Source organism: Danio rerio, chromosome 12 (genome assembly GCF_052040795.2).
Source record: "Danio rerio strain M-AB ecotype USA chromosome 12, GRCz13ab, whole genome shotgun sequence".
NCBI classification, from domain to species: Eukaryota; Metazoa; Chordata; class Actinopteri; order Cypriniformes; family Danionidae; genus Danio; species Danio rerio.
In genome coordinates, this window is record NC_141032.1 from 43,040,973 (window position 1) to 43,068,637 (window position 27,665).

Consider the following 27,665-nt stretch of genomic DNA (forward strand, 5'->3'; position numbering starts at 1 on the left):
TGTTATAAATATGTTTCAGTTTCTTTTTTTCATCCAAAGTAAACACATTTTGTTTAAATGTTTGTATAGAAATAAAGCAAAAATACATTCAACAATTACTGCCATAACTTGATGAATTTAAGATTTTAGAAGCACAAATGAGTTCTTATGAGTATGGGTTATTAATATGATTGTTTTTTTTTTTTTTTTTTTTTTTTTTTTGCTTTTTAAGATCATATTTAAACTGTGAGTTTTGTATTTCACATACAATCATTTAGAATAAATAGTGGTTAGCACTTTTGCCCCACAGCTAGAAGGTCAATAGTTTAAGTCCCGGCTGAGCCAGTTGGCATTTCTGTGTGGAGTTTGCATGTTCTCACTGTGTTGGCGTGGGTTTCCTCTGGGTGCTCCGGTTACCCCCACATTCCAAACACATGTGATATAGGTGAATTGGATGAACTAAATTTACCTTAGTGAGTGTGTGTGTGAATGAGTGTGTATGGGTGTTTCCCAACACTAGGTTGTGGCTGGAAGGGCATCCGCTGTGTAAAACTTTTGCCAGAATAATTGGCAGATCATTTTGCTGTGGCAACCTCTGAAATAGAGACTAAGCCAAAGAGAAAATGAATGAATGACTTCATGAAATATGTATTTCTCAAAGCAAACAAAAGAAAAAAACTTTAATAAAACAATTAAAAACTTAAAAATATATATTAAAACACTTTGCAGAAAACTCTTCGGTTGATAAAGAAATGATCTAAGTGCTCAGTTAATTTATTGATTACTGTAATACATTTAAGTTCAGTCAAGACTCAAGACGTTTATTAAAGTAAATGAAAATCAGCAAAATATATTAAAAGACAAATACAAATCAAAGCCATTTCTTTTTATAATTAGAGTATAATTAAGTATAATTAACTATAATTAAGTAAATTACACTGAAGATGAAATAATGATGTTAATGAAAATTACATTTTAAATGGATTATTTAAAGATAGCATTAAATATGTATGTTTGAATTAACATGAATTATACTGTGATATACACCTACTGTATAATATGATACGGATTTTGGTCAAATCTCCCACTGAGCCACTCTCAGCTCATACTTAGTCATGATAATGGAAGCAGAAACGGCATCATATGTCAGCGTGTGTTTCATTCTGTGGCTGCGACAGAAGCAGGTCAATGTCTAAACATAAATTTTTATCTCGGTGTGTCAGGTAACACATCTATTACCATTAATATACGCGGCACAGTGTTACCCTGCAGAAAAGGTCATAACCTTGTCATTTTCCAGCTCGATAGCACTCTTCTTGCTCTGGGAACACAGGTGCCCTGTGACCAGTCATGGAAAATATATTAGATTTAACACAATTGCAGAATAGACAACGTTATGAGCAGCTGTCTAAATGATTTTATTCATGATTTGACTATTACGCTTTTTATAGTTACTTACTGTCAGTGTAACTGTGACAGCTCATTTGATTTCTGAATTATTTAGTGTAACAGGCAGTTTATGAACAGCCAGCGTGAAAAACAATATATAAATTAATAATACTATAGTGTAATATAGTGTGTTTGAACCATACTATAGTAAAGTATTTTGAATAATCTGTTGTATTAATTAGTTGCTACGATAACACAATAACTGTAACAATATAACCAAATAACCCAATACTGTAGTTTTTGTAATATATTACTAGCCTACAATACACCACATTTTTAATGTACTATAATCTAAAAGTATACTACGGTATTTACTATTTATGAGACACAACTTAGTATGCTGTAGCATATTCATTAACAAAGTGCTGTAAATATCTACTATAGCTACTGACATTTTACTATAATGGTTCAAGAACATTATTTACTGTAAATTACTTTAGTACTGTATATGGGAAAACAGTATGACAGCACTTACATAAACGCACCAGAGACATTGTCTTTATAAGAAATTTACATTAATTTTTGACTAATAAGAAATAACTTTAAAGGATTTTTGATTTTTTTTTTTTTGTATTCTATGTCGAGATTTTTGAAAAACAACTGACGAATAAGAATTGAATAAACTATTTCCAGTCTCTTTTATATAGCATGAGCTGGTCAAACGCCAGCAGAACCGATTCGTGATTCAGTTTGATTCATTTGAGCGCCTCACTCACCCACTGAATCTTTGAACAGCTTGCTTGATGTATTGAAATAATTCACACTACAGCGAAACCCCATTCGCTCACATTCGAACAGTTCATGAATCATATGAGCTTTTCAACTCACCCAATGAATCTTTTGAAAAAAAAAACAGCTCAGCTTAGCTCATTCGTTCAAGTTCCAAAAGGAATCATACGACCTTTTCACTCACACAACGACTCGCTAATTAACTGAATCGTTTAAAGCGGTTCTTCTGAACTTCCTCGTGGAGCAGAACGCAGAAACTTTGTGGACAAAAATTACAAAAGGAGCGCTGGATAAAGTAAATATTGACCAGCAATGCATTGAAAAAACACAATACGTTTGATGACAGCGATGAAGAAGTTATGAAGTTCAACACCTGCAAGCAACTTGACCACACAGAAGGTAAGTTAAACACTTTCAAAACAGCACGGGACAACTGATGCACTGTAGATTATCGAGGTAAAGTTGGTTTTATTCGCACATTTGGACTTTCTCCTCAATAATATCATTTCAGAAAATTGTTTTTTGCACTTTAGCAGCCAACGAATATTAAAGTACATTAATCACAGTCAATTAAATAGGGTCAATGTTGTTTTGAGGTCATATGTAATGTTACATGGATTTTAGACCGAATATTAAAAGTAGCATGGTAAACTATGAGGACTCTCACTGAACGAATGCCTGAATATAAAACCAACTTCACTTCAGTCTGAAGGTTACAGTGGTTATATTTATTTAAGAGAAATGTGGCTAGAAACATGATTAAATAATCATCCTAGATCACGCTGAGCTCCTGTCTCGTATATTTGACCGACTTTTGTTTTAGGATACAGAATGTCTTTCAGATTACTTAGGTAAAGTTGGTTTTATATTCGCACATTCAGTCTTTCTCATTAATAATATATTCTCAGAAAAGTATCCATTGCAAATTCTAAATGGTGAAATCATATTAGCAGCCAACAACCATCAAAGTACAACAATCTTCACAGACAATTAAATAGTGCTAATGTTGTTTTGAAGTCATACTTACATGTGATTTCAGTCTGAATATGCAAAGTACCATATTCAAAGTACCATAGTAAACAATGTATGAAACTGTCACTGAACGTATGTGCCAATGTAAAACCAACTTTACCTCAATTTTTAGATTGAACTGATAAATAGCTCTCCCTGCTGAAAAAAATGCAGCTTAAAACAGCCTAAGGTGGTTTAAGCTAAGGTGGTTAGCTGGTTTAATCTCCCAGCCAGACCAAAAACTAGCCTGAATGGCCAAAACCCTTCAAAACCAGGCTGGTTAACCCGATACAATCAGCCAACCAGTCTAGGCCGGTTAAAGCTGTTTTTATTTTTTATTTTTTTTAAATTTTTTTCCCAGCAGGCTCTACTGATTAGAAATGCTTAAATGCATTTTAAGCTGCAGAAGAAAAGCATTCTTGTGTTGTTTCACCAAATAATGACTATGACTGTTGCGTGAGCAGTATAACCAATTTATTTGCAATTCTGTTTAGTACAGTATGTCAGGCCCATAGGGGGTTCGGGTCATTCGAAAGAACCACCGCTCAGTGTTTCCTCTAGGATTTTTTCCAGCAGTGGTGGCAGGCCTTTTTTACACAGATCTACCAACTACCTATGGCATTATTTCAATAATAAATGTCTTGAGCGCAGTATTACAAGTAGAAATCGCATTAATGTATTACAAGCATGCAAATCTCTTTGCTTGCATGGCGATTTCCTCTGTTCGCGAACAAAACTTCTTGCACGCCCTCAAATGTACGCTGCTCAAGCGTTGATGAAGTGCGATTCAGTGCGTTTATGTAACAAGTATGTCTCTAACAGTTATTAGATTTGTTAGGAATTTTTATGAATGTCTCCAATAGACATACAAAGCAGTTTTAATGCGTCCTGAAGTAAAATGAAACGGCTATAAACTCCAGCAAGATAAAGTCATAATATGCAGAGCCATAGACCTTTATCTGTAAAGTATAATTATAGAAACTGTGTTCATCTTAACCAAAAGCTACGCTGTGTTTGCTGTTTCGCCAGTCAGTCAGTCAGTCAGCATGTTACCTTTAAGGGTTAAACAAATAGCTCACAGCATTACTTCTATTACAGAAAAGTTTGCGCTGTTATAATTCACTTACCTTTTAGTATGTTTTGGTGCGATTTATACCCGCTATTTATAAAACACGACTGAATGTTTTAAATGAGAAACTGTGATGGAGCCGCGGCGGCATGAATTTTGGTGTGGCGCCCCGCCACGGAAGAATGAATGTAGCAGAAACCATGCATCCCTCAATGACAAAGGTCCAGAGTTTGTCCCATACATGAGCTCTATTTTGACTGCTATGCCATCATAATTTGTGAAAACAACTAATTGAAAAATGAGCAAGCAGAATCCTCTGTTGGCTGTTTCTTCAGTGTGACTTTGTGTCTTTGTCATATTTTTCATGTGTCCAACATCCGGCTGTGCAAGAAAACATACAATGTCATTGAAGAGAAGTCTTTATTCGCTACTGTATTGTTTTTAAATAGAGAAAACATTTTCAAGTAACTTCAAGTAACAAGCACCAATTTTGGCCAATATTAAAGTTAATTGGAATACTAATTTGGCTTTTGTTTTTTTGCATTAATTTTCAATCAAATGTACTCTTTGCAAGAGTTTAGACAAATCATAAAGCTTTTTTATTATTATTATTATCATTATTATTATTATTATGTTTTAATTTATGTTTTAATTATGATTTTTATTAATCAAATATCCAAATTCTGACTGAGAAAAGTCGAATGTTCTGGCTAGTTGGTTATTTGGCTAGTAAATGACAATAGGCTACAGTTTTTAATTTAAGACTTTAGCAGATTCCTATTCTTTTCTAATAATATGAAGTATTTATTCATATTTCTTTATCCTAAATCTTTAGGTAATATTTTGGTTTGTTAAAAAGTGTGGTTATGATGACCATCCGAGGTCCACCTTTTGAGAAAAAAGAACCACCACTTTCACCAGGCTGGCTACAGGTTTTGTACAGAAATGACACTTTTAGACTTTGGTGAATAAAATGCATAGTATTACAGCTTAATGCTAACCTAAAAAACACCATAAGCTAAAAGCAGGCTAAAACAAATCACAAATATAGTACTTATTTTTCATTTAAAATTAGGTAATTTGCCTTGTTTAAAATCTAATGCTATTTTTGCCCCAGCAAAGCACTGCAATGATACATTTTAAAATCCTGCTGAATGAATATAGAAAGAAATGCAGTGCTGTTCAGGGGAAAACATTCATGTTAAAAGGAAATGCAACAAAAGGATTCTGCGTATTTCTATTTATCACGAAGAGGCCTTACTGTCATAAGTGCACTATGAATAAATGGTTCCCTGTTGATCGTTTTGCACTCAGGGCTTAAGAGAAATGTGAAATGCTTTAACACGCTTAAGAAAAGGAGGTTGTGGCACGATCTTTATTTTTGGACAAACATTAACATTGCCTTTATGCAAGCCTACATCACAGGCTGTTTCAGTAGTGCACAAAAAAACATCTTGAAATCTGTTGAAGCTTGCTTGTGGTATGAGTTTGATAGCTGAGAATGGCTAATCAGTAATTATAATTAGAAAGCAGAAATAATTTTTCTACTTTTTGCAATTTTGATTCTGAGATCAGAGAAATAATTTAGGCCTTATAATAGAGCTGCACAATTAATCGAATGAAGATCGCAATCTCGATTCGACCCCCTAGACGATCTTAATCCAGCATTTCTACGATTCTGCCAATCATATTTTCAAGTTCAGGAGAGAAGAAAAGGCGGCCGCAAGTCTTCGCATTGTTTTACATACGTTGTTCAGCAATGTGGACACCTATGGTTTTGAAATTGTGTTGAAAAAGTCACAAACTCTATTTATAAGGTATATTTCCCGTGCGTGTCCAGCATGCCAAGCTTACTTTATAATCAATCATCAGTTTGTGTGAATTGTGCGATTCATCAGTGGATCGCTCGTATGTCAGCTTATAGACAAACCAACTGATCGACGTGACTTTGAAATGCTTCAGTGTCCCTGTATCTGTGTTTACACACTGTAAACAGCGGTGAGTCATTTCTGTTGAGGATAAGAACACAACGACAAATCAGTGCTCTTTATAAACGTGGTCATCAGCGCTCAAATGTTAGGGGAAAACGGACGGGTACTTTTTGGTATCGCTATCCAGTATAGTGACAACACTATTAGCTTGTAAAAACGCAGTGGAATGGGTTAAAAAAGTGCAGCTCAGTGTGAGGTCCACTTGAGATATTTTGAACATGACTTAAGTATGACAATAACGGACCATTTAGAAATAGGAATACATGTTATGATAAGCACGTGAAGTTACATCATATAACTGAGGATATCTAGACAAAGCCACAATGAGCACCTCATCCGCTGTGATATAACGGTCAAATAAAACAGTTAACATGCCAACTTTTTACTACAATGTTAATCCAGAGAGAGAGTTGCAACAACTCCATTAACTACAAGAGAATTTTTTTTTTTTCTCATGGAGCCTCTCAAGAACTTCCTTCCAGGAAATTGGCACTTACAGGGTTGTTGCTAGAGCGTATACGTTTGCGGGCGGAAGTTAACGAGAATTATTTCTATTATTTGTTAAATTTCTCATTTGTTTTATTTTATTAACGTCTACCCCCACCCCAACCCTAAACCCAACCATAACAGTGATGTAAAAACAGTTGATGTACCGAGTATTAGTTATGTTATCTATTAAATAACCCAATAAAATTTATTTTTGAACGCCTACCCCCACCCCAACCGTAAACCCTACCCTCACAGTCCTGTAAAAATATAAATTATTGTTTTACAGTGTTATAAAAAATGCTGCTTTATTAATGTGCATAGCGCACTTCCGGCCGGCTGCATATCCGATCTGAACTTTACCCACTTACAATACAACTGGGTTACTACTGAAGGCGGCTGGTTTTGCACTTTTTGAAAGGAATAAAGTTTCTAAAAAATAATATTGTGTATGTTTTAACATTATCTATCGTTATTTGAATAAAAAACTTTGTATTCTCGTGTGCAGAGCATCAAAAGATGTGAGATGAATTGTAGCAGTCAAACACATCTGTCCAGCACATGTTTACATTGAAAATGTAATGTAATGTGTATTTATATAGCGCATTTATCATGTATGGCCATACACCCAAAGTGCTTCACAATCATAAAGGGGTACTCTCCACACCACTCCGGCAGCCACAGGGCAACGGCGGCAGTGCACTCACCAAACACTAGCTATTGGTTCAATGGAGCCAATTCGGTGGATTGGGATGATTGGGAGGGCATGATCGGTAACTGCCCCTAAAGAGAATTTGGGGGGAATTTTACACCCCTACTTTTTACGAGAAGTTAAATGGAATTTTTAATGACCACAGAAAGTCAGGGTTTCAGTTTAACGTTTTATCCGAAAGACGGTGCTCACTGACAGTATAGTGTCCCTTTCACTATACTGGGGCATTAGGACTCACACACTGCTTAGCTTTAGTGAGTAACCACTCTTGGGCTGCAGGGTGATCTGGAAAAAAACAATAGAAAAGTAAACTCATTCTTTGTGAACAGCCTCTTGGTCCAGACAGCAATACCACAGCTTACAGCAAAGCTCTCTTACTCATTTTACCTACATTCGCATTGAAATATGGTCCTAAAATCCTAATTATGCAAACATAATTAGCGTCGTAAGTTAACATTACAACATTGAAACGTGCAGAACAATGAAGCACCAGCTCAGCATGCAGTTGGAGAGGAAAGGGGAAGCTCAGCATGTGTCAGAAAGACAAGTAACAGGCCTGTACGTGGCACTTAATGTAGCAGGTGATTTTCAGGTATGATCTCATCCGCTCCTTGGATCATAATTACATTCCTGCTGTTTCTAGACTCGGAGCAAGACAGAACAGAGAGCGCTTAGATCACCGGCTCTCTGAAGACACCGGTACGAGCCAAGCTGAGATGTGCTACCACAGGAGGAGATATTTTGATTATTCTGAAAGCTTGACAGTTTCAGGTAACTATTCAGCATTGATTAATTCGCTACTTTCACTCCCCTAAACCCTGGGGTTTGTAGTAATGACAACATGTCTGTCAAGCTCCAAAACAAACTTTTGAAGTCACATGATGGATTTTGTCTCATAAACAGGTAGAATGTTCATGTCATTTTTCTAATTATTCTAATTATGTTGCTTGATGGTGCCAGTTTGACATAAGATGTTGTGTTTAAAATGTCTTTTAGGATTTTTTTGCTCTGTAGGGGTATGTAGAGTTAATCGCAAGGACCAGGTTTGATGAACAAGGACCAGTGGTCTGTGGCATAAAATAAGTTCAAGAGTTACACTTACAGTAGATATTGCTTGATACTAATAGCAGGTTTGGCATGGATAAATGGTTTATCGATGATTGCAAATGAGAGATCGACCGCAAATCATATGCTTCTCTTCAAATTAGTTTATCAAACTTAACTTAAACAAACTTAAGGTAAATTTTGGTAAACTAAATGCATATGATTCCAATCTTTAAATCACAGGATGAGCAAATGTAATGTTGGTTTCCGGTCCTTGGCCAGTCAGTTGCTTGCTTCATCTCCAGTTATTTTTTAAATAATTTACAGGTTGACACAGCTGTTATAAGCTACTATAGAGCAGTGTTGCTCAAATGGTGGGTTTGGGTCGCGGAAACTTTTTCAGTGTGGTCGAAAAACAAAAGTTTAATTTTAACTGTTTTTGCTTTTATTTTGAAATGCGTGCGCAACAACCCTACCATTTGACATGTGAAATTTTATTTAATTATGGCAATAAATATACCCTGAATATATAAAGTATGGGTTTACATATATTGACGACAAAAAAGAATTAAAGCCTCAGTACCAAATGTAGTGAGGTGTTCTCATAGGAGAGCATGAAACCTTCTAAATTAAAACGACATTTAGAAACCAGACAAATAGTTTTATTAACAGTTTAGTTTAGTTCATGGTAACTGAACCTTTCCCTACCCCAACCACTGTTTACAGTATTTGTGTTTTTTACTTTGTAATATTTCTATAATTTGATACATTTTGTTAAATGACAGCAATAAAATATTGTTTATTTGTTAGTCTTGGTGAATTTCTCATGATTTGTCTGTCACTACTTGTTTATGTTAACAAATAAATACAAATTAATTATTCCTAAAATTGTATTATAGTTCCAAAAAATTTGGGTCGCTGCTTGATGACCATGTAAAAATGTGGATCCATTGGCCAAACCAGTTTAGAACCACTGCTATAGAGCATATCCCTACAAACTTTATGCAAGCCAAATCCCAGTGAATGTTAATTGCATAAACAAAATCCCAGCATGTATTTATTTAGGTAGCACCACAGACTACAGTATGTAAATGGGCTTTGGTTTTGCCTATGTTGTTCTGCTTGATGATAGACGAAGATATTTAAATAGGTTTCAAAACGGACACACAACTTCTTTAGGCGATCAGTTAAATTGCATTTTTAGGACCTCTGAAATAAAGTGAATTTAAAAGATTTTAATACTTAAGGCCTTATGTTCTCCACTATAGAATTAAAGGCTTTTAAGGATCTGCATATATACCCTGTAAAAGAATGAATTTAAAACAGTTTAATTAAAGCAAATTAATATGTTGATATTTAAAATTAAAGTGACAATAAACAATGATATTCAAACATAATAATTGTATATGCAAAATATAATATACAGTAAATAGAGGCCTTATGGTGGCGCAGTGGGTAACACGATCGCTTCACTGGAAGAAGGTCGCTGGTTCGAGCCCCGGCTGGGTCAGTTTGGATTTTTGTGTGGAGTTTGCATGTTCTCTCCGTGTTCGCGCGGGCGTCCTCCGGGTGCTCTGGTTCTCCCACAAGTCCAAAGACATGCGCTATAGGTGAATTGAATAAGCTAAATTGGCAGTAGTGTATGCGTGTGAATGCAAGAGTGTATGGGTTTTTTCCAGTGCTGGGTTGTGTCCGCTGCGTAAACAAATGCTGAATAAGTTGATTGTTCTTTCAGCTGTGGCAACCCCAGATTAATAAAGGAACTAAGCTAAAAAAATGAATGAATGAATGAATGAATGAGTGAGCAGTTTATAGGCCTATTTCCTTTCAGTAAAGAAGTAATTTATTAATAGATGTACATTTTAAAGCCTACACTCCAAACTACATAGAGACATGTTGAATCCTTTCATCATTTGCAATGTTTCTAAATAGTTTTGTTAGTCATTTGTTTAACATATTTTATCTTTTATTTTCTGTACACCTGTCTCTGACCATTGCAAGTCCACACTAAATGGTTATAAGAGATGCGTTTAAGGGATTTTATAAAACATCCTTCATTTATTCTGGAGAGATCTCCACTTAAGTATCATACTTACTTGAAAAATATGCTTTAGGCATTATAAAGCATCAGAATTGGTACTTGGTATCGGCTGATCACCATGACAAGGAATCGGAACTTGGTATCAGCTGCAAAAATCCTAATCGGAGCATCCGATACCCTGGTAATATTCCTTTTCAAATATATAGAGCTTCTTTTTTTACTGGGGAAACACTGTAAATGGTTTTGATTTTTTTTTTTGTCTGACAACAGATGGGAAAACTTCCCATTAAACTTGGGGAGATGTTTGCCACATGTTGCTTTTTCAAATGTTCATTATAAGCAACCGAAAACTCACAGATGGAGTTTCTGTGGATCATTTACTGTGAACCGAGCCACACTGAAAAAATCAGGTTTATCCTGAGCTGCTCACCTCAAAGATCAAGTACATAATTACAACACACTGTCTTTGCAATTGGATAATCACCATAAAACATCATGAGGTATTACTAGTTAGAGAATGCAACTAGACAGTAGCACCTTTTCAAATACTCACCTATGCTGAATTTTTAGGTGTTAATTTTAGGTCTTGTAAACAAACCCTAACTCAAAGACGACTAATAATTCACAAGAAAAAATGCTCCTTCAGAACTCTAATTATCTGTGTGGAGAAACACTGCTGTATAATTATATAAATCCTATGATAAATGATTCGGGGGTCTGCTTGTAATCGCAGGCCCAGTAATTGGCGACCTGTGTAGTCGCTTTTAGTCATCTCCACATTTCCACCTGTAATTACCTCACTAATGACTGTAAAGCCAAACAATGATCAGCGTTTAGTTTATGAACGCCGCTAATCAGGTCTATTGTCCAAGGTTACGCCCTCGATGCCACACTTGCAATAGTTCAGTGTCTCTGCTTCTGCCAAACAGCCACGTCATGTGATTTCATGGCTAATTATTAGCCTCCAGACGGCTGGAAGATTTACAGGTCAGCTCTGTATCAGCTCCACACAAACATTCCCTCGCAGCCCAACACACGATCCCACTTTCGTTTTTTTATGCACTGGCTGTCCTCTGATGGAGCCCTTGCAGTAAATTGAAAAGGATGACGGTCTGACAGTTTGATGATAGTAATTATCTTCTCAGCGGCGGCTGTAACATTTTCACAGCGATCGACGCTAGGGCTGTTCGGACGGACTGTTTTCTGTGTGAAATGCTGCAGCTAATTTGGTAGCCACAAAAAAGAAAACACTCCTTGGGAAATACGAGCGAACATCGAAGACAAAATAAAGCTGCAGGCGATCTGCTCTGCCGCTGATTGTGTGTTTTTAAAATGTACGCGATCGTTTCATCCCTGAGGCAACCAAGCGGACACCCGGGGGTCGGATGACAGGCAGCGGTGAATTAATTGACGTCTCCTCAAACCAATTTTACAAATCTGTCAAGCTTTCTAAATAGTCCCACCGAGCAATTCTCCCTCTAAGCTGCATGTGCGCGCTGCTGTGCATTTCTGATGTTCGTCCCGCGCACACAGAAAATATCACGCTGACAAACCTAAAAATAGCTTCCAAAGTGGTTTTAAGAGGTTCTACAGAATGCATTTTGGGGGATTTAATGCTGTCCATCAAATGTAAATAAAAGTTATACTCCAATCCATAGTCAGTGCCAAAAATCACAAAAGTGTTTTATTTATTTATTTTTTTTTGTAGCAACAAAGTGCTACAAAAGCAGGTTTTATTAACAGGAATGGCCAGGCAAGCAATGGTCAACACAGGGACAATCAGGTACATACAGAGAATCCAGAGTTGTGGTCAAATAACAGGCAAGTGGTCTGAAGGCAGGCATCAGACCGGAATAAACACTAAAACAAAGCAAGGATCAAACACGGCAAGACAAGGCAAAGGAAATGCTTTGTAAAGTTCACAAACTGATAAACAAGACTGTGTGTATGTGTGTTGTATAAGCAAATCTTTGTCCTTGTAATTAGTTCATGAGCAGCTCCCAGCTGTGTGTGTGTGTAACCTGCCGAATGAGGAACAGGTGCGTGTGAGCGGTGTATGACTGGAACTTGTAGTGGCGGCGGATTTGTAGTCCTTTAGCGATCTGCCAGGATTAGATTGCTGTGATTGTGACAATACTACAGTTTTGAGATATGAAAATATGCAGTATTTCATCTCAGTAATATATGCATGCATTTATTTGTTTATTTATTTTTAATTTATCAAATTGTTTGTTTAACACATTTTTTTATTAATTAATAATCAAATTATTTTATTTATTCATTCATTTATGTATTTATATTTTATTATTATTATAATTATTATTGTTATTATTATTAATATTAGTAGTAGTAGTGGTAGTAGTAGTAGTAGTAGTAGTATAATTTTTTATTATTTTATTTTAAATAATATTTTATTTTTGATTTTATTGCATTTTATTTTATAGCTTATAGTTACACAGAGCCTCAGAAGATATTTTTTTTATTATTGTTTTTTTTTCATTTATTTATTATTATAATTATTTTATTTAATCATTGTTTTTTATTTTATTTTTTTATTTTAATTAATTAATATATTTTTTATTTATTTATTTTTTACTAAAAAAGTATTGGCATGAAATATTGCATATTGTTCTTCTGGGTTTATTGGGCACATTTTTGCTCAAAAGGCATAACTATTTATTTATTTTCTTTTTGTATTTTACTTGAAGAAAATGCCGCAATATTATTCATCTATTTTCCTTCAGCTTAGTCCCTTAGTCCCCAAACTCCACACTGAAATTCTAACTGACACAGGCAGGACTTGAACCAGCGACCTTCTTGCTGTGAGGTGAAAGTGCAAACCAATGTATCGCCCCTGAAATATTAAAAGCCCATAATTTCATTTGTATGCATTAACACAGATGAAAAAAAAATATATATATTATGTCTATAGGAATACACAGGACTGCATTCACGAAATTATTGTGATAAAGTATTGAGAGCAACTTCATATCAGAGGTGGGACCAAGTCATTGTTTGGCAAGTCACAAGTAAGTCTCAATTCATTGCCCTCAAGTCCCGAGTCAAGTCCCGAGTCAAGACAGGCAAGTCCCGAGTCAAGTCCCGAGTCAAAGGCAACAAGTCTCAAGTCAAGTCCAAAGTCCTGCAGTTTGATTTTCGAGTCTTTTCGAGTCTTTTTAACAGAAAAATAAAATATATACAGATTAGGTATGGTTGTAAGATCTGTATTAATTAAACAAACCTTTTTTTATTAAAGAACATTGCTTAGATATATAAAAATACAAATGCAATTTTCTGAAAAAGTACTGAACAGTGCTGCGTCTCGTCTTCACAGCATAATGCACAAGAACGAGTTCCACCAAAAAAAGACTCCATTTTGCCTCACATCACACAGAAATTGCAGGTCTACTGCTGTCTAATTCATTAAGTTTAGTTGTGCTATGTTATGTCTTCGGTGATCAACTTGTGATTAACCAAAATTACATAACCTCAATGTGGTAGCAGTAGACCAACTCCTGTATATGCTGCAAAGTTAAATTAGAAGAGTGAAATTGGAATTTTGTCAATTGAATCTCGTGTGTGCTAAAGAGATGGAGTTGCAAATCCGTCTAGCAGCAATGTAAAATGGTAGCACATATTGTTAATGAAGTAGGCTACTTCATACAAACAATAAAGTTGTTTTCTTCACATAACGTTGAAGAGCTTTGCTCTCTACCTTGTGTGATGCTTGTGCACGGATTTCCTGTTTGTGGACAAAACTGATTGCGAGTTCTCAAATTTTCTCTCGCTCTCAAATATGCACTGCTTACACACAAATTTTCTTGAGCGCTCTCAGAGATTATATGCAAACTCACAATTTGTGTCGTGTTCCCTCTTCCTTTCATGCTTTTAGATATGATTCATATTGCTGCACTGTTTAATAACAATAACCAAAATACTAAAATAGACTTATATATTAAATGTTTAATCTAATAAACCATAACATTTTTGGTTGTTTTATATGATGAGATATTTTCAGTTTCAAACACTTAAAGACAGAGAATAGACCAGTGGTGCCCCCCTGAAAATTTGCTTAAGGGGGGCCAGAAGAGGCCAGCTACGTCAGTGGCACCAATCAATCCACAATAATTTAGTGGCTGCTATTTATTTATTGAAATATTGCATTGTATTGCATTTATGTAAGTAGATTTAAATAAATAATGTCAACAGCAAAATCATATCGGGTTGGCCACAGGGGTGGCTAGAGTTTACACAGGGGTAACACCCCTTGTAAAGGGGTTTACACCACTATAAGGCACCTCTGGAATAGATGTTGGATGTAAAGAATACATTTTATTTTAAAAGCATTTAAACAAAAACTAATGCAAGCGGAAATGTAACTGTGATAAAAATAAGGAAACACTTGATAAGGTATTATAGCCTACTGTACTATTCACTCTTCAAATAAATCTCACTATCAATCTCATTTTATCATGGCAGCTAAAATAAAGTAAACTAGTGTCTGCTGGCTTCCACTTTGCTGATGAGATTGTGGAGGACATTTTCCATGTCATCCTCTCCATTTTGAGGAAAGCTGTTCCACAGGGCCCCTGAACACGTATATTGGCATGTACTGTGTTTTGAACAGTAGCCTACTACAGTAAAGAACTTCATTTGATCAGTTGTGGTAATACTATAGTTGCTATGGTAACACAAGTGTAATATAAACAAATTACCCAGTGCTGTATTATTTTACAATATAGGGTATTTTATACTACAAATCACTACACTTTACTGTAGTAAAACTACACTTTGTATTATTTTATCTGTTCACTATTGGTAATACTACTGTATTATGAAGCATTAATTAACAAGTCGTAAATAATACTAGCCTAAAACATAAGTATAATACAAGTATACAACAAGTATAATACTCAAAAACACTAGAATTTATTAAAGAATTTACCTTAACCTTTTAATTTTTTGTGTATTGTTAATAAATAGTAAAGCAAGAAAGAAACCATATCAACATTCTTGGAATAACCCTTCGCTAAGCCTCGCCCTCCTTAGTTACTGTTGCTACGCCTGTCAAGCTTTCATGGCTGGCACATCTCTTACAGTGTGTATGCGCTGGTGTCAGACATTCCCAAGGATTTAATTAGTCATTTTTGGCAAACAGGTGAGATATCTGAGAAAGCCAGACAAAAGAGGACTGCAGTATACATTACAGGGGTATATTCACAACATAATAGCAACTGATTAGAAAATAATTTTATCAAAATTGAAGCAAGGTTAGCCTAGCCACCTCATACACTGAACATTCAACAGCATAGTTCATGCACAGCAGGAGAGGTGAAATTATAAAATAATCTAATAACCTAAGAAACTGATGGATTTGTGCCGAATATTAGCATCATTGACCCATAACAGTGGAAGAAAAAAATTGAAATGCACATTAAAGTATAAATAACAGAAGTGAACAAATAGATTTTTCCTACCAGCAAATATTAGTGTATGTATTTATATGCGTTACAATAGCGAGGGTTTAAACTAAGCAGTGCTCACAGGGTTCAACGCTAAGGATTTTTTCTACTGGCCCGATCGGGCCAGTGGTTCTGATTTTTACTTGCACAGCCCAAATTTTCACTGGCCCCACCAAAAAAAAAAAAGAAGTTAATCGCTATTTGAATGTGAGTGTGTGTGTGTGTATATACACACACACACACACACACACACACACACACACAGTTGATTTCAGAATTATTAGTCCCCCTAAATTATTAGCACCCCTGTTTATTTTTTTCCCCAATTTCTATTTTACAGAGAACAGATTTTCTCAGCACATTTCATAACATAATAGTTTTAATAACTCATCTCTAATAACTGATTTATTTTATCTTTGTCATGATGACAGTAAATAATATTTTACTAGATATTCTTCAAGACACTTCTATACAGCTTAAAGTGACATTTAAAGGCTTAACTAGGGTAATTAGGTTAACTAGGCAGGTTAGGGTAATTAGGCTAGTTATTGTATAATGATGGTTTGTTCTGTAGACAGTCTGAAAAACAATTAGCTTAAGAGGCTAATAAATTTTACCTTAAAATGGTTAAAATAATGTTTTTATTCTAGCCAAAATAAAACAAATAAGATTTTGTTCAGAGGAAAAAATATTATCAGACAAAATATCAACATTTCTTTGCTTTGTTAAACATCATTTAGGAAATATTTTAAAAAGAAAAAACAAAAGGGGGCTAATAAATCTGTATATATATTTACGGTAATTTTTAAAATGTTTAAGGAAAACTATTCAGTTCATCAAGGCTATATTTATAAATGTAAAAAAGGTGTAATTGTTAAATATTTATTAAAATTTTAAATAACTGCTTTGTTATTGTATTTAGTTTCAAATAAAATAATTACTCCAGACATTATTGATTTTATTACTATTACCATTAATAAATATAATAATAATTAATATTAGTGATTTCTGAAGGATCATGTGACTGGAGTAATGAAGCTGAAATCTCATCTTTAAAATCACTGGAATAAATGAATAAATTAAATGATAAACTACTTTTGAACAGTTATTTTATAGTGCAACATTTCACAATTTGTATTTATGATGAAATAATTGCAGCCCTGGTGAGCAGAAGAAGCTTGTTTTAACATATTTAATCACACTGACCCCAAACTTTTGTGCATTGTGTATAGAATATTTTATAAGTGAAAATGTGCACTTTAATTTTAACAACCCACAGACATCGTCACCAAATACAAATCGAGGTCAGACTTTCTCATATATACAGAGCCTCATTTCAATTGTCAGGTTTTGTAGAAATCGATCAATTGAATTAATCAATCTATTAAAGAAACGTTGACTATAATTCTGTATTTTAGGCTTAAATTATAGAGAGACATAGCAGATGAGCCGAGACTGCATCAGATCAATGTAAATCTTTCTTTCGAGCTGTCAGTGCGGAAATGAACAAAACAACAGGCCTAATGCAACATAGGCCTATTATACGATTAAAATATGGAAAAATTAACAGATAGTAATTTCGGTCAATTTTCCTGACGGATAAACCGAGATCAGGCTGGACAAACAGCTCTCGGTAATATTTCAGCATGCTTTCACTTTCGCATTTACCGGTAAGAATGACATCTGGCCCTTATCATCATTCCCTCTTCATATAGCTGTATATATGGCTATTACACGATCATAATACACTGTGATATAGCCTGGGTCGTTAGTTCGTTGCATTGTTTTGTTTTCTCGCTACAATCGATACGCTCAATAGGACAGAGACCGCGTCTCATTCAGGCGATCTTGGTCTGATTGATTTGGCGCGGAAGCGAGCGCAACTGCTGGATATATGCTAAAAAAACGCGCTAACGGGTGAAAAGAGACAGATTCCGAAACAAACGTCTATGTGTGAAAGCACCGTAAGATTGTATTTGCACACAATTGACAGACAGTCGCAGCACGCAGCTCTGGCTCGATCTGTCAGGCAAAAAGGCAGCAGCTGGCCCGATCGAGCCAGTAACATTTTGTACACTGGCCCGAGTGTCTCGCACGCTGGCCCCGGGCCATCGGGCAGTCCTTATTGTCGAGCCCTGGCTCATAATATCGAGTGGAAAAAAAGAAAAAGACCGCTGGGAAATTTTTTTTTTTTAAAGAAACACAGTTTAGATCTGTTTAGGATAAGAGGAGTGTGAGTTATTGCCACCTATCATTGAATGTGAATATCGAAAACAAAACCAACTTAGCTTAACTCCTTTACCGCCCCTCACACAGCTTGATCCACGCTGGCATTTCTCCTCTTGGACTTTGGTTTTGAAAAGGGAAAAAATCCAACCACCCAGTCCAAACTTTTAGGATAGCGGGTGTCAGATTTTCACAATCCAATTGCGCAACGATTTGGCTTGTTTCCCTCGCTCGAAATTGACAGAGCCTCTGCCCGTAGCTACGATTGGTAAGCCGCGATTGGTGGGTGGCGGTTTTTGGGCGTGGCTTAGCGAAGAGTCAGTTTAACAGGAGGATCCCGTGAGAGCAAAAGCACTAAAGGTATGAGACGCCATCGTAAACAAAAGTCAAGCGAACGCAAAGAGACTGAATGCACGAGAGAGAGAGAGAGAGAGAGAGAGAGAGGTGTATGTTGTATGTGAGAGAGAGAGAGAGAGAGAGAGAGAGAGAGAGAGAGGTGTATGTTGTATGTGAGAGAGAGAGAGAGCGAGTATTGGCTCGATCTCAAGTTCAAATTCAAATTCTCTCTGCGTTCGCTTGACTTTTGTCCACTCCGGCGCCTCATAGTAGTCACGTTGGATACTGTCGAATCAAAACAATCTACCGTGCTTCGATTGGACGTCATGCCGAAAGCGCGCATGCTCACACACACGCGCGCGCATGCTGTCACACACACGCACACATAAACGGGGAGAGAGAGAGAGCGGTCCATGTCAACATACTTTTTTATCTTTGGGCTTTTCTTGGCAGCAAGTCTTTACAAGTCAATAGGGGCAAGTCCTAGTCAAAGTCCAAGTCATTTATGTTCAAGTCCAAGTCGAGTTGCAAGTCTTTTTATATTTTGTCAAGTCGAGTCTAAAGTCATCAAATTCATGACTCGAGTCTGACTCGAGTCCAAGTCACATGACTCGAGTCCACACCTCTGCTTCATATCATTAAGGTTTCTTCATTATATGCTGGACAAGCTGTGCTCTCATTTGCATCTTATTTAGAGTCCAGTATTTTCTTGTCCAACTTTTGGACCTCATGTTAAATATAATGTGTCTGCTCAGGTGGCTGGAAGATTCGCCCAATTGATTTGGGTTTTTCTCAGCAAGAACAAAATGAGAGGGAAGATTGCCAGGAAGTGTCCCGCTGTTACCATTCTGGCCAGTGGAGGGTGCTGTAAGGTTTCTTCTTTTTTTTTTCATTCCTTCAGGCATGAGTCTTTTTTTTTTTTTTTTTTTAGGTCAGGTGACCCAACACTAGGTTACCTCCATTTGATTTCTGCTGCTGTTCCCATGGCAATCGGTCACTTGCGGTTTAAAGGCTTGTCTGAGTGAAATAGTGTGGACTCTGTATGTGTTATAACCATTTGATAACTTGTCTGTTATAAAAAAGGGAATAAAATACACAGTCATGAGTGTTTATGGACACTTAAATTTCCATGTTGCTGTATATAGTTGTTCAACCGTATGGAATTGTATTAATTTTATTAAGGTCTTTGGTGAATGTGCACAACTGTACAGGTACTGTATGGCAATTGTTAAGAAAGCACTTACAAATTCTTATTTTGTCTGGATGTACCAGATTTTCTATGTATGGTTCAATGTTTTTATTATTTTTTTATGCTTAATATAAGCATAAAATTGTCCTTTTGTTGTATTTTTTTTTTTCAATAAGAACTTTTTTTCTTAATATTTTAAATTAAGGTTAAGATTCATGAATGTAAACTCAGATAAACTTTACTATATACTTGGTGAGGACGAAATGACATCTAAGCTGCCTGCAATATACTGTATGTACACCATTAGTAATGGTTAATCAACGCATTTGCCTTATTTAAAAAAAAGTAATAAATCTACTCATTTTAATATTGTAATTATTATAATTTTTGATATTTATTTCTCATTTGCTGATTATTAATTTGATAATGTTAATATATTACATAGGCTATTTTATATAAATGTTTAAAATGCTTTGCCATTAAATTAGATTTGAACTTGAAAGAGAGAAGCAGATTTGACTTGTCAGTGGGTGCACATGGCTCCTGAATAGCATAAAAGTATTTCTTTTTTATTTCAGTCTTCGTTAAGTCTTTTTTTTTTTTACTTTAACCCATTAAAAAGAAACCGTGTCATAATAAATAAAATTATTATTAAAAATTTAATTGTTTTGTTTGTCGCATAGTTAATTGTGATGTGGGTAAATGGTGTGTTTCAATCCGGCTACCACCGCAAGTACATTTCAAACCTGTGGGAAGCACTGCAATACATCTACTGTTTATTTTTGCTTTTTATCTTTGCTTTGTTGCATTTATCTATGCTCGTAGTTTGTTTATTAAACGCTATGCATGATTCACTCCCCTTCAGAATCATCCCAGTCAATGAAAATTAATAAATTCAGCAACATTTTAGTGACTAATTCAGCAAATTATATATATTATAATTATATTATATATATATACACACACACACACACACGTACACACACACACACACACACACACACACACACACACACACACACACACACACACACACACACACATAAATACACACACACACACATATATACATATATATATATATATATATATATATATATATATATATATATATATATATATATATATATATATATATATATATATATGTATATATATATATATGTATGTGTATATATATATATATATGTATATGTATGTATATATATATATATATATATATATATATATATATATATATATATATATATATATATGTATATGTATGTATGTATATATATATATATATATATATATATATATATATATATATATATATATATATATATATATATATATTTAATAATTAAATATAATTTTTGGTGACGCTTTATTTTAAGGTTCAGTTCTCGTTCTAAACAAACCATTTTACTTTTGCTTAAATAAACTCATAATTTGCTGAATTAGTCTCTAAAATGTTGCCGAATTTATTAATTTTTATTGACTGGGATAATTCTGAAGGGGAGTGAATCATGCATAGCGTTTAATAAACAAATTTAAAATAAAGCTTTATGATATTGGAAAAATCTGACATGGCAATATTTTTTTTCAGCAATATATATATATATATATATATACATATATACACACACATTTATTTATATATATATATATATATATATATATATATATATATATATACATATATATATACATATATACATATATATATATATATATATATATATATATATATATATATATGTATATATATATATATATATATATATATATATATATATATATATATATATATATATATATATATATATATATATATATATATATATACATATATATATACATATATATATATATATATATATATATATATATATATATATATATATATATATATATATATATATATATATATATATATATATATATATATATATATATATATATATATATATATACATATATATATATATATATATATATATATATATATATATATATATATGTATATATATATATATATATATATATATATATATATATATATATATGTGTGTGTGTGTGTGTGTGTGTGTGTGTGTGTGTGTGTGTGTGTGTGTGTGTGTGTGTGTGTGTGTGTGTGTGTATATATATATATATGTATATATATATATATGTATATATGTATGTTGCTGAAAAAAAATATTGCCATGTCAGATTTTTCCAATATCATAAAATTTTATTTAGAAGAAATGTCATCAGTACTTTAGTTTGCAAAAGACAATAAAACTTCTGTTTTACTCAAACACATATTAATTGTAAAAGTAGAGGAAATAGTTATGTATTTCAGCATGCATTTGTACTGTACGTACAGGTGTTTGTGTATATACTGCTTGCTGTCTAAACTGTTTAGACAGCTGATCATTTCAGTAGATTAGATCCCTTAAGCTGTTTTTATAAGCCTCTTTTTATCCTCCGACTTGTCACCATTACTTTTCTCTGTTGTATAAATACGGCTAATAATCTGCCATCTCCCAGGGAAACAACTACAGTAGGATGTGTTGAACTCTGTAGCAGCCATTGGGGACTGAGCCACATTTATTTCTCAGGCACAAAGTCTCTACAGTATGTTTATGGAACTAGAAAGGGAATGGAATAGAATATATTTGAGCTGATATAAGTGTGAATTGTTTTTTGGAGAAGTTGTTTGGACTTTCATTTGGTGGAGCAGGATAGCATGATTCATCTTTTAAAATAATGTTAGCTTTAGACTTCGCCTGCTAAGGCTAATAAATCGTGTGTACTGTAGAATATTAGTTGCGCTATTGATTTGGACTGTTTGAATTGAATGTGCAGCATACTCTATTCTATGACCTTCGTAATGTCTATAGAGGTAAGCATTCATCCTTTCAATGACATCACAGTCACTTCTGGATATTGTGTGTTATTGTTAATCAATAGCAGGGAAATAAGGTTTGATTGGTACAGTCAGGTTTCTTTCTCTGTGGATTCTTAAAGACCCCCCCTCCCCCCCATTATGGATTAGAAAAGGGTTTATTTTGGTTTTGGGAGTCCCCAAAAAGATGCTCATTTGCATGCAAGGTAAAAAAAAAAAACTGTATGCCAAACAGCTTAGAGTCACTAAGAGGTGACACTCAATAGAACGGTCCATTGCAACAGCAGTAGCCAGCAACAGTCCTGCAATTCCACCATTTCGGAGTGAAAGCGATTGACCATCACTGGATCATATTGCTGTTGTGATGACAAGCAGCTTCTTTGATTCATTAATTCATCATTCATTTTCTTGTCGGCTTAGTCCCTTTATTAATCCGGGGTCGCCACAGCGGAATGAACCGCCAACTTATCCAGCAAGTTTTTGCGCAGCGGATGCCCTTCCAGCCGCAACCCATCTCTGGGAAAGCAGCTTTGATTTTATTTATTTATTTTAAAAATTGCATTAAAGCTGAAATGCAACCTGAAAGACGACAATAATACATTAAAACCACAAGACTGGTGATTATCATTTTTTAGTTTATTTTCCATAACATATTTTAATATAGGTGTCACGGGTATAATACCAAAAATACATTTTGGTGTGTATTATTTTACTTACTTATTCCTGGCCTCTTCTACCTTGCGGTGTAGAGGCTGAATAAAGCTACTGCTCTCTTCTTTGGAATGCTAGATCCATCCATTTCTTGCGAGGCCTGCCTCTTGGACGTCTTTGGATTCTTGCATATTATTTTATTGTGCATCAATATTCACAGCAAATGAAGTAAAAAATCTCAGATTATCCAGGGTTTAAATTGGTGATTGGTGGTTAATTTCACTGTGGCGACCCCTGATGAAGAATTTAATAAGCTGAAAAATTAAAGTAAGTGAGTAAAAAATAAAAATGCGGCAGCAAATGCAAATTTTAGTTCCTTTACAGCGTTTCATTTTTAGTTTAATTAATATAATATTCAAGCAATCATGCTTAATAAAATTTTTTTAATTTTTAAACTAATGCCTCATGCTTGTTTTTTTGTTTTGAAGCGCTGTCAAAACCTTCTCTACCTATCAGATCGGCACTTTTTTTTTTTCACGTGCACCAAGGTGCTGAAGTTACAGTAAACGGCACTTGGAGGCGCTCAAGGGTAAAACTATCAATGCGCACATTGAAGAAGATACCCAGAGGTGATATGAACGAGGAGCTGCTTATTGCACTGGTGAACAATAATCATTTCTTCATCACTAGAGCTGGAGCTGCTACTTGCATCATACATGCTTGTTCGAATCGCCAGTAACTTTAACAACGTGTCGACTTTCTGTCTTTTTTTTTCTGTGTTATTGGCGGGTTTTAGAAGCTTAAAGGGCCATGAAACCCCCTCGTTTCAGCAGGGTGTTTTCACACCTCTACTTTGGAAAAAGTCAGAAAAGTGGGCGTGTCCAGCTCTGTTTAGGGGGGAGTGTCAGAGGAACTAAAGTGGGATGGTGTGGGAGTGTCTATTTGGGCGCGCGCGAGTTTCAGAGTCAAAATACACACACACACACACACACACACAGGAGAAAGTGATGGTGTTTAACCTACATGGACATCTGTAGTCGAATTATTTGCCAAATTATTAAATGTTGGACTTTAACTGCAGTTTGGCTCTTTCATTCAGGGAATTCATTCATGCCCCTCGCGACAAACGAGATACTTGTTTCGAGGAACTGCTCTAAGCGTGTATTTTTCATGCAATGTTTGATACCGCACGGCGAATGAGAGAAAAAAACCTCTGCATTTCCCGGAAACTTAGATGCACACAGCAGGTAGCATCAGAAAGCCGCGTGTGTTATTCCGGTCACTAAATGCGGTGAAAACCCTACACGAGGTTAAAGTTTGGTTGTGGTGCTAACATGTTTACACTCGGTACAAACTGGATAAACAAAGAGCACTGGCCGCTCACTAACCAAATCTGTAGAGACAGGACAATCACCAGCAACTAGTGCCACGTCTTTATGAAGGGAATACTACAAGCGAATCCGGATCTCAGCGTTTGCAGATGAGAACAGCTCTCAGGTAAACAATGTTCCTCCTTAGACACGTAAGTTATTGTTGTCGAGCGTCGCGTACACTGTTAATCCACATGTTACTTCAGCTGAGCTCTCACAGAGAGAAAATGAAAACGAAACTTAACGGCAGCAAACTATAAAAGCAACACTTCACGCTTGTTTTGCCAACACAACGTAGTGTGTCTGTCGTCTAAACACTGTGACAGTAATGAATATTAATGAAGTTGCACAATGAAGCGCGCTGATTGGTTTGAACCAAGCCTTACTCATGCATTAATGCATCACACTGTAAGACGTAATAAGACACACTCTGGCACAGACGTCCAGTCTGCACGCTGGAATACACGCTATTATGTCATGACCGTGACGCAGCTTCAAAAATTAGTTTCAAACCGGAAGTACGAATTTGCTTGAAATAACGCAAAAACAACCAATTTACACTTTTTAGTGAAATATAGGTGTCCTAATAGTGTTTTTAGCATTGTGGGACACATATACGACTGTCAACAGCTCAAAAAATGTGTTTTGGTGTTTCGTGACCCTTTAAAGTTGTGTAGCGCCATCTAACGTCAATGAGTGATTTTGCATGCTCTTCTGAACAATGGCAGTGAAAATCACTTGGGTTTGAATCCGGAAAAACATCCCAGAATGCTGACGATAAATGCAAACTAAAAGCGTCCCGGTGTGTATGAGCTTTAGACCACTGTGGCCTATAAATGCTGAAACAGCTGTCATATATTCCATCCATACAAAATTAGCTAACATAATTTGTTTAAAGGTCACACACATTAACTCGCTGTCATTCCATATGGAGCTAAAATATGGCTTGTCTTTATAATGCCATTAATGCAAAGTAGATTAAAACTGGAGGAAGTGTGATATTCCAGTTTGCTGCTTTTGAATGTGTTATTCTATAAATAATGGATGGGGAATCTCAACTACATGCTTTCAACACATTCTTGACAAGCATTCTGCTACTAAGATACTTATTAATGGCATGTACTGTAGTTCAAAATGATATGTCTAAAATAATACTCTTATAATAGAACAAATCAGAACTGTAAAGGATACTAGATTTTCTTATACTAGTGCGATCTTATATTAGAGTTGAAGAGTCACTAAGATTAGTTATGCTTTTTTTTGATGAACCTTTCCAGTTACAAATGACTTTTTTACTGGTTTTCTCCACATTGTATTCCACACAGCTTGCAGTGTGAAGTGACGTTGGACAAGAAATGGTCAGGCATGCAACGGTCACAATCAGGAGCAAATCGATGCATGTACGCATATCCAGAGTTGTAGTCGAATACACAGGCAGATCAGTCAAAGGCAGGCAGCAGCCAGAAATAAACAAGCGAAACAAAGCGAGGGTCAAAAACACAGCAAGGAAAACATGTCGACTTAGCAACTTCTGTGTGTTTGTGTGCTGACTATATAGTCCATGTGATCAGTCTTTGACTCTACTCCAGCTGTGTGTTTGCAATCAGTCAGAATCAGGAACCGTTGTGTGTGTGTGGTGCATGATTGGATCTTGTAGTCCATGATATGGCGGATTTGTAGTCCGTTAGCGATTCTGCATAGGCTGGATCGCTGGTGACCACCTATGGAGCATGGAGTCATGTTAAGGTAATAAACCAGCAGATGTCCTCAAATGCTCTACATTTTATAACACTTGAAGTAAACCCTTTTTTTGTCAATCTTCTCATTCTATATATATATATATGTATGTGTATATATATATGTATGTATATATATGTATATGTATGTATATATATGTATGTATATGTATGTATATATATGTATGTATATATATGTATATATATGTATATATATATATATATATATATATGTATGTATATATGTGTGTATATATATATATATGTATGTATATATGTATGTATATATGTATATATATGTATGTATATATATGTATGTATATATATGTATGTATATATATATATATATATATATATATATATATATATATATATATATATATATATATATATATATATATATATATATATATATATATATATATATGTATGTATATATATATGTATGTATATATGTATATATATATGTATGTATATATATTAGGGATGTAACGGTATCAGAATTTCACGGTACGGTAATACCTCGGTATGAATGTCACGGTACGGTATTTATTGAATCATTTACAGGAAAAAAAAAACTTTTGAAAATACTCCAAAAAAGTGCCAAAAGTGTCAATGACATACAAATTAGCCATCTATCTGTTAGCTTTGAAACAGGAACTTCAATTTTAATAACAAAAAATTATTAAACTATGTAAAAAAAATAAAGTTTCAATTTAGTATTGTTAAAAACTCATCACATTTAACATTTAATCACTCACTTAGATAGAGATGGGTTTAAAGGAAAATTATCATATAACTATAATCTGGTAAAAGCTGGTATCTCTGGGTATTTACAATGTCCCCTGCAACAGAAAAAAACCCCTCTCATTTGGGACTGAGGATTCTGGGACAAGAGAGATATGACTTGGCCCATGTTGACAGCAGTGGGGTAACGTTGTGCATTGTCTTTCCCCCACTTGAGAGGACAAACCATGAGTGAGATAGAGATCTCTTTGCGGTACAAGTCAATGTCTGCATCAATCTGAACAGTGTGCTGTGTTTCTGCAGTCCCCATGACTGTTATTAGTCGTATTCCCCAACTTGCAGGCACGTGCACACATAGGGCTCAACCTGTGCAGTGTACATGCCCTTTTTAGTCTTGGATAGAAAATGCCCTTCCAAAACGATCAAAAGTGCCCCCGCGACGCGACACAACCTCCGTCCAGTCCAGCCCTTCAGTAGGCGCGCGATAACACCTCTCTTGAGTATGCGCGCTCAACCCCCCCTCGGCGCTTTACAATACGCGCGCCACAACACAGCTGATCAG

At 35.0% G+C, this 27,665-nt stretch overlaps 1 non-coding gene across 6 annotated transcripts in view; it reads left to right on the forward strand.

Moving 5' to 3' along the window:
• Window positions 1-2,358: 2,358 nt before the first annotated feature.
• LOC147834555 (uncharacterized) overlaps window positions 2,359-27,665 on the forward strand; it is a 139,892-nt gene continuing 114,585 nt past the window's right edge. For 4 of the 6 annotated variants that reach the window (XR_015504533.1, XR_015504532.1, XR_015504534.1 and 1 more), the window contains exons 1-2: window positions 2,359-2,556; window positions 8,070-8,197. This is a non-coding gene — a transcript (uncharacterized LOC147834555). Of the gene's footprint in view, window positions 2,557-8,069; window positions 8,198-19,290; window positions 20,240-27,665 lie in introns of those variants that run through there. The other 2 variants (XR_015504530.1, XR_015504531.1) reach the window with 2 other exon arrangements.